Source organism: Phymastichus coffea, unplaced genomic scaffold, assembly GCF_024137745.1.
Source record: "Phymastichus coffea isolate CEN01 unplaced genomic scaffold, Cenicafe_Pcof_1.1 PCOF00122, whole genome shotgun sequence".
NCBI classification, from domain to species: domain Eukaryota; kingdom Metazoa; phylum Arthropoda; class Insecta; order Hymenoptera; family Eulophidae; genus Phymastichus; species Phymastichus coffea.
Window position 1 is genome coordinate 678,112 of NW_026706933.1, and position 8,527 is coordinate 686,638.

Here is an 8,527-nt window from a genome sequence, read left to right on the forward strand (position 1 = left end):
GGCAGAGAGGGAAATTATACGTGCTGCCAGTTCACTGATTGGTCGGTGAGCAGGGTCTTCTATCAGGGTCTTCTAACAACCCGGCATGCATTGCCATTGGCAACCGCGCGTAATTTGGAATATTTGATGTATGGATATACGAGTGGGCGATCAAGAGCTTAGTTTTATCTCTCCACGTTTTGTCGAATTTGTTTTGTCAATTCTTCTGACATTGAATTTGCTTCCACGAGATACATTGATTATACTTCAAATTTATTTATTTCCATCTAAACTACAAATAGGTGAGAGCAAAATAGACTTTTTCGATTTTTCCTCTTTCACATTTATTGTTGAATTGTTATTTAATTTTTGTTACAATTACAAATCGAAATTAATCTTGTTTCGCTATTTCAGTTTAGCTATTAATTCTATTTTTACACACCTCGTTCGAAAACTTCGTTACTTCTAAATGTATAGTCACGTAATTCGATAAATTGTATTTCATCCTACGTCCGATTCAATTAACTTTCGAAACTATCTTAAGCACGTTTAAGAAAATAGAAGGTTCAGCATGGCAATAGAGTTACTGAATAAAGATGAAGGCCGAATAGTTTTTCAATTGCATCATTTAATCAAATATGTTTTGTGTGTAACTCGTAATGACATCAGGAATTGAGTCGGTAAACATTAAAAAAAATCCAAAAACTCTAGGGAATTTCCGTAAATTCGTATTATATCTACTTGAAAACAAAATTGACAAAGTACATACATAATTCGTACAACAATTATTTTACGTTCAGTGTGCCATAGAATATACGCAGTATATTTTTGTGATTATCTAGAAGGAGTTTATCTAATTTTTGTAAAAGTAATCGATCAATCTGCAGGTATAACTGAATGCTATACTTTCCAGAAAAGAAACTGAAGTGAATAGATATAACAGTGCGTGAAAGAATAAACATGGAATACGTAGGAATAGTATATTGAAATGTCCAGGCGATTTATATGGCGTATAAATTTATTTATTATCATTTATCTGTATAATATATTTAAAACAATATTTTTTCTACAACATTGCATAAAAATATACAAAGACATGAAAAAATGTCTCGACTCTCGTTCCTCTGAAAGTGTCATTGTTTTCGTGGGTATGTATGTAATTATTGTATGTGAATTCACAACTGTGTATGTGTATGTCATATGTCTGAGTGTGTGTCAGTTTGAACAACATATGTAGATATCATACTTCTTGATCTTCGTTATTAATATTCTTATTAACCGTGTACTACAATATTTAAATATCAGCACAAATCGTGAACGAGCTTATCCTTGTTCCCGTCGCACATTTTTTTAAATATTTTGTCTATATATTTTCATCATCTTCATTATATAATAATTATAAACGATGTAAGGTAAATTTTTGTACAAACAATGTTTATCTATGTTAAATTAGACGGCCTTCACTCACATTTTGCACGCAGTCTGTCGTTTTTTACGTTTATTAAATGGTCGATTATGTGTTTTTGAAATTTCGTTTCATTGAACCATTCAGACTGCACATAAAAAATCATATATAAAAAACATTTAGGGCTCCAAGAAAGCAATTGATTTCTTTGAATGTAGATTGGTCCTTGATTTTAGATGCGATCATTCTGTATTTTGTTCCAATAGAAACGTATAAAAGAAAAAAAGCGAATAAGATGGTTACAGCGTGCTTTTGCTGACGAAAAACTATAATACGAGCTGCATTATAAAAATCAACTTTCTCAAGTTAACTGCGCTTCTATCGTTTTTACATTGGGAGGCGATTCACCTATTTACTTCGTGCACACACTTTAATTTTTGCTACTACGACTGTGTATTTTATTTAATTTTTAAAAAATTTTTTTACTAGTATGGTTTCTAATTATGGGCTATTGTAATGACGAAAACAAGAATATTTCATATCGTTTTCATCACTGCAATACAGGCATTACATTCTGTAACAGATCACGTATTATTAACAGATCAAAGCTAACGAAAAGTTAGATAGGATTGCAATAATCTAACAAGACATTATGACAAAGTGTGGTGTAATTTTGTCATTATGTCGTTATTCTTTTTTTATCATACTTTAACAATCAACATTACCAAATTTTCTCAATACTTTGTGAAAACAGTAAACAATTGTGCATAAAGAAAACATTTTGATTTTTCTTACGAATTTTACTTTTTACAAGTTTATTATTATTTTGATAGGCAATTTGTTGGTGATTGTAAATTTTTATCATAATTTTTCTTACCTACTGTTAAACAAAATTTTTAATTTGGCAAATTAAGATTTTCCGTTTACGTTTTTGATTCACATCCTTGTGATTTCATTTTAATATTTTGAGTATATTTTCAAAAATTTTTATAACAATAATTCATTAATTTTTTACACTTTATAATTGATATTTTCTTTTTTAATGCTGTTTATTAGCAAAAACTTTGATTGCCATTCGTAAAATTATGACATAAGCTACTAAAATTATTGCTTCGTATATACGAGCCTCCTAATGACACTATAATATACATATAAAATTCAGAATTGCTATACACAACGTTATGAAAAAGAATTTTACTGTATGCAAACAAAAATCCTTAAACCTTTATGTACAGGTTTACTTTTATTTATTTTTGAAATGCAAAAAATTTTACGTCGCTTTTTTTTCTGAGAGTTAACTCTGTTTTTTACCCATTGGTCCCAATCGTTAATTATTAAATAAAACTTAATAACAGAAAAACATTTTTTGTATCTAATTCCCATCAATACGATTAGTATTAAAAAATGTCTACTACTTATACACTGCATTTCACTAAGGCCTTGATATTATTTTAGTATATATCAAGTATTTAGGAATGAGCGTGTGTAATTGTTATCAACTTCTTTTTCGCGACTTTGATGTATGTTTATGAAATTTATTATGGCCTCGAAAAAACATGAATATTAATTCGATCCTATTTTTATCTATGAAATATTTTTTGCATCGTTAATATTTTTTTTCTTGCATGAGTTCAATGCAACCGTCCTTTTATACAATGGAATGTACGCTTACATGGAAGATGAATAGAATGCAAAAATTTCTTATAAGTTATGATAGATATTGCATTACTTTCGTAAAAGAAACTATAAAAATGGTAAAAAATGGTAAAAGTTATCTGTCATTGTTCTATTGCAATCGATAAAAACAATCAAAAAGAAAATCTGGAAACTTTTTGTGCGACTTGATATACAACGCAAACGAAAAAAAAAATAATAATAATAATAATCGGAGTAATCAAAGCCTAGCATGCGTACGTCTTCGTTTGCTAAAAAGTGAATAAAAATCACACACGCAAAAAGACGATCCGCGGCTTCCAGCTCCATACTTTCTCTAATCTCTTGTGTAATGCATATTTTGCTCGCAGGGTGATTTCCAATCAAACCCGATAAAAACGGATCTCTCTCGTTCTCTTTCTCGCTTACACTTACAAAAAAAAAAAAAAAACTGATTGGCTCTCGAAGAAAAAGACAACATTTCTTACTTGCACTATACTTACATTATATACAAGACAATAGTCGCGGCACTGATTATGCCGCATTCAATCACTCTCAATCAATCAACCAATCGTCTAATTGACGTAAACGTCCAGTTTTTTGTTTTGTTTTAAATACACTAGCCGCTAGCTTAATAAACATCCTCGAAGTTGCAACGCGAGTGCTCGTCAAAGTTTGTTGCCCCCCAAAGGCTTTTCGTCGACTGGAGCACTCGAGTATATTCAAGTCTTCCCATTTTTTTATGTTGAGAAACGATCCGCGAGGAACAAAAACGTCGCGGCTCGTTTCTCTATTTGGTTCTCGACAAGAACATACTTTAGAGCATTGAATCAAGATTAAAGTTCGATTCTAAGGAGTTCAATAGATCCTGGCATTGAAGCTTTGCGCGTCGCCTGCTGGCAGATTATCCAAACAGAGATCAAAGTTAAAGTCGTTTGCATTCATATTTTTCGTTAGGTTGCTGCGGTTGCTGCTGCTGCGGGGGCGGTGGCAGTTGAGGTTGCAATACATTACGCGCACCGGGACTACCTGCGCCAAATTGCTGGTGTGGGTGCAGTGGCGAACCTAGAAATAAAGATTAGACTTTTAAATTAGGCTACGTGTATGACGTTGCTCTTCGGATGTTTTAGGAAACATCGACATTTGAATTTACTTTTGAAACTATCCTCGATTTTTTTCTAAATGCATGTTGGATAGATATTGTAACTTATGTAATAGCTTGGCTATGGTAGAAGAAGAGAAATGTAAAAGAAAGATATTGAATCGTATAACGTAATTATAACTCGATTTTATGCATTGTATCGTGGTCCTTGTGTCAATCTTGGAAAACTTCAATAATTCGAGAATCACTGAACCTACCAGTACTATTGCCCGACGGCACAACGTTGCTCACAGACTGGGCTTGCGATATTTGCATTTGCATGCCTATCTGATTGTTGGTCTGCTGTTGATGTTGCTGCTGCGAGGCGACCATTTGCTGTTGCATCGCTGAGTTGGTCATACTACCGGCGCTCATCACATTACCACCTTGGGTACGCATCATCTGTTGATGCTGCATTTGCGCCGTGTTCATCTGCATAGCGCCTCCACCACCCATGCTGAAATTAGCTGGAAGTTAAAAAATAACTTGTTATTTAAGTGGTCGGTTCGTAATTTATTGAATTGTTGACAAAAATAAAACGATGTGTATTTTGAACCAAGTTTTTTAGTCAGGTCTCAAAGCATGTAGTAATAAACAAGATGACAAACGAGAAAACATATAAGTTATATTTGTAGGAGGGATGAAGGAAAGCGAAAGGGAAAGCGTGAGAGAAAATAAGGAGAGCCTCGCGGCTTAAAAGAGAGAACAGGCCAGACAGGGCCTTTAGCGTTAATCTTAAGGGTGACTGACTGTATGACGGACGCAGTTGCGCCTTGCTATCTTACGGCGTTCGTTTGGAATGCGGTCATTCTCATTTTACTCTATTAGCTTGTTTGCATTTAGCATTTAAGTCACTAATGTGCTTGGTTAGGCAACACAATAGTATGTTTTTAATATTAATTGTGTATTTAATTAATTATTCTTTTCTACTCGTTCCTTGTTGATTCTATATATCTGATAAGAAAATGTATTGACTAATAATAGCATTGGGGCATCTTGCATTGACAAATAAACGTCGAGTCCAAGCTTAAGCGCAGCTAGTTTAGATGAGATATTCTCACGAAAACATCAGAACAAGTTATAACAGTAGCTATGCATCCTTAAAATCTGTAGTGAAGTAAGTTGTTAATAATTTGAGCAATAAGAATGCTCTTCGGTATTTATTTCCGTAAGAATGTTTATGATCCAATTGTTTTAAAAATAATTTTTTTTTCATTCATTTTTAATTCTTTCGATAATGCAGAACCGAGTAATATCTTTATTTCTCTAGCCTCTAAAGCACTCAAGAGAAGACAAATGTGACTCATTGATCACGTGGCAAATTCCAATGTCAACCTTAAAAAAAACAACACTTTCACTCTCAACGGTGCCGTTCTGATTTCAATCATTAGTATTGGTCGTTTGTCACTTTTTTTTCATACAAACAACTATTTCTCTCGACTAGTTCACAACGGTGGCAAGCGTCGTCGGATTTCTGATAAGCAACAGGCTTTCATCGAAAATAATTGTCGTACCTTGATGCTGTTGCTGTTGCATAAAGAGTTGTTGCTGCCAATTTTGATTGTTGGCCCTGGCAGCAGCAGCGGCAGCTGCTGCGGCAGCCGGATTCATGCCATTATTAAGAGGATCAGGCGGGAGTCCGAGATTAACATTCGGCGGCCGTTGGTATTGGTTCTTGGATAACCAAGACGTTGTTGCATTTGATGCATGCTACCAATTGCTCCACCCATACCACCAGCAGTACTACCAGCTGGTCCCATACTCATATTGCCAGTTACTGACCCTGGTGGGCCAGCCGCGTTCATGTACATCGTGTTACCTGCCGCGTGCATCGCCGATTGTTGGGCCATTTGTGGTCTCATCATTGGACCTGAAAGAAATAATGTTCAATAGTCTGTTACGTAGATGTATAATTCTCGAACAGTGACGATATTTTTTTTGGAGACGCCGAGCTCGTGACAATATGCTTTTATTTATGTAACGTGTAAAACTACGAAAAAGCATCTATAGTAAAAATATGAACTGGAAGATTCGATTTGAAATAGTCTGTGCGGACTTAATTATCGTATTAATTGCAGAAAAAAATGCAGAAATCCTGCTTTCTGTTTTTCAAAAAGTTTGATGAAGCGTTTGATAAAAGAATTAGCAAGCTAGCAAAAGCCCATTCCGAACACCGAATAATTGAAGAAGTTCCGCAATTGAAGGAAATGACCTTTTGTCTCCGAAATTCATTTCCGAAATTACCTGAAGGTGGAATAGGCTGCTTGAGCAACTCTTCGCATGGGCCCAGCATTGGAGAATCTCGGCGGCTGACCCAATCCCATACCTCCGTGCATGAGTTGAGCTTGAGCTGCCTTATACTCCGGTGGCGGTGGTCTCACCATACCAGCACCTATACCTTGCGCGGCCATCTGCTGCTGCTGCTGCTGCATCGCCTGAACAACGTTGAAATAAGAATCGTTAGTTTTTATAATCAACGAGCTTTAAATGGAAAACGTGCGCATTGATTGCCTTTATCGAAGAGATCGCGAAACAAACATAGCGGAGAGTCTGGAGAGAAAAATTGATTAAAAATGGAAGTAGCATTAGTTTCGTGTTCGTTTTACAGGCGAAAAGAAATATTCTGGAAAGATCGGAAATTCGAGGCGACGAAGATGCCCCCATGTAAGCTAAACCGAAGGTATACACAGAGGCGCGAGGAGGGCAAAAGAAAAGAGTTGCACCTGCTGCACGCGCATCATCTGCTGCTGCTGCATGAGCTTGACGTGCTGCTCGGACATCTGCTGATTCTGCGGCGCGGCAGCTGTTTGTTGCTGTTGTTGCGGGTGGCGGTGGGGGTGGCTGTTGTTGCTGCTGCTGCTGCTGCTGCTAGCGCTGCTTGCTGCTGCTGTTGCTGTTGGGCTGGTCCGCGCGGCTGCTGAGCGCGTTGCCGCAGAGTTTGCTGCGTGAAGTTGATCGTCTGCGACTGTGACACCGAACAGTAGGTCGCCTCGGTCGCCTGCTGAGGTTGCGTCTGCGGTGGCTGCTGCTGTTGGGTTTGGGGCTTGAGGCTTCTGCTGCTGCTGCTGCTGCTGCTGCTTGTTGCTGCTGTTGCTGAGTAAAATACATCGCTTGCTGCGCTGCCACTGACACGTTGCCCGACGGCTTCAACTCGCTTGTTAACTGCATGTGCTGACCGGCCGATACCTGCGCAAAGTAACGAGGCGAACGTGCGGTAAATTTGGAAAAGGCTGACCTCTCCTCCATCGGCGTTGTTGCATGCGCAAAGTAGGATGTGGCTCTTTCCCCAAGATTGGGTCGAGCTGATTCGCCAGATTTGCACGCTGCGATACATTGCCAATCAGGACTGGCTGCTGCTGGCTTTCGGAGAACTTTAGTTCGCGACAAAGGTAAACCAGGCCGTTTGCTTGCTCCACGCAACATCAAGTATTTGCGCCTCCGTGCATTTATTCTGATATTGCCAAATGCGAGTAGACGCGTTCGCGAACGAGGGGTTATTGAGTGTAGAGCGACTGAACGCCATTGATCAGCCCGAAAACGATGTTGCTGCGACGTTAGCCAACGCACGGACAGGAGACATGTGCGGCGAGTCTGCTGTCTCATAAGAGTAAGTATTTAGCTTTGTTCTTAGAAATAAGAAAAAATAAGAGTTTGAATTCTTTCCATCGCAAAGCCTTTTTAAGGTGACTCGTTGATCAGTCTTAAAAGTTGAAAAGGATGCCTTTTGACTGAGTTAGCCTCGGCAACTGATAAAAAGCAAGGCAATCTACGCGTCCAAGCATCCAAATCGAAGAAACCTCTGGCGAAAGAGAAAAAGCACGCATGGCGATGGTATGATTCAGAGCTGAAGCCCGCCAAGATTGCATAGGCGCACGTCGCACGGAATTTCAGTTGACTGCTGCGTCGGCGGTGACGGCGGCGCCACAGCAGCAGCGGCCTGTCCGATCGATCGTCGTCGCCGTCGGTCGTTGGCTACGCACTCTCTCTCTCTTCTTCTCTCTCTCTCTCTCTCCTCTCTCTCTCTCTCTCTCTCTCTCTCTCGCTCTCTCTCCGTCGCAGGATTTCGCTTGCCCATATTCTCCGCCTCCGAGAAATTTCGGGCTCGCGGGAGTTTCTCGTTATCGGCGAGGATCCGGTTCGCGCTAATTTTAAACGCGCGACCCTGACACGATACCTATAGGACCATTTCGATTTCGGATGACGTCCGAGGTGAAAGCTTTTTAGGAAAGACAAAAACGGAGGGTTGAACGCGGGCCAACGCCAAATTCGTAAATTGTGCGCTAGTAGGTACGAGCTGCCGGCGCAGCAGCGACACAACAGCAGCGATGTAGGTTAAAAACAGAGAGACG

The 8,527-nt window shown here is 38.7% G+C and overlaps 1 pseudogene; it reads right to left on the reverse strand.

Moving 5' to 3' along the window:
• Nucleotides 1–441: 441 nt before the first annotated feature.
• On the reverse strand, nucleotides 442–8,166 carry LOC131671249 (neurogenic protein mastermind-like; annotated as a pseudogene).
• Between the last annotated feature and the right edge of the window lie 361 nt (nucleotides 8,167–8,527).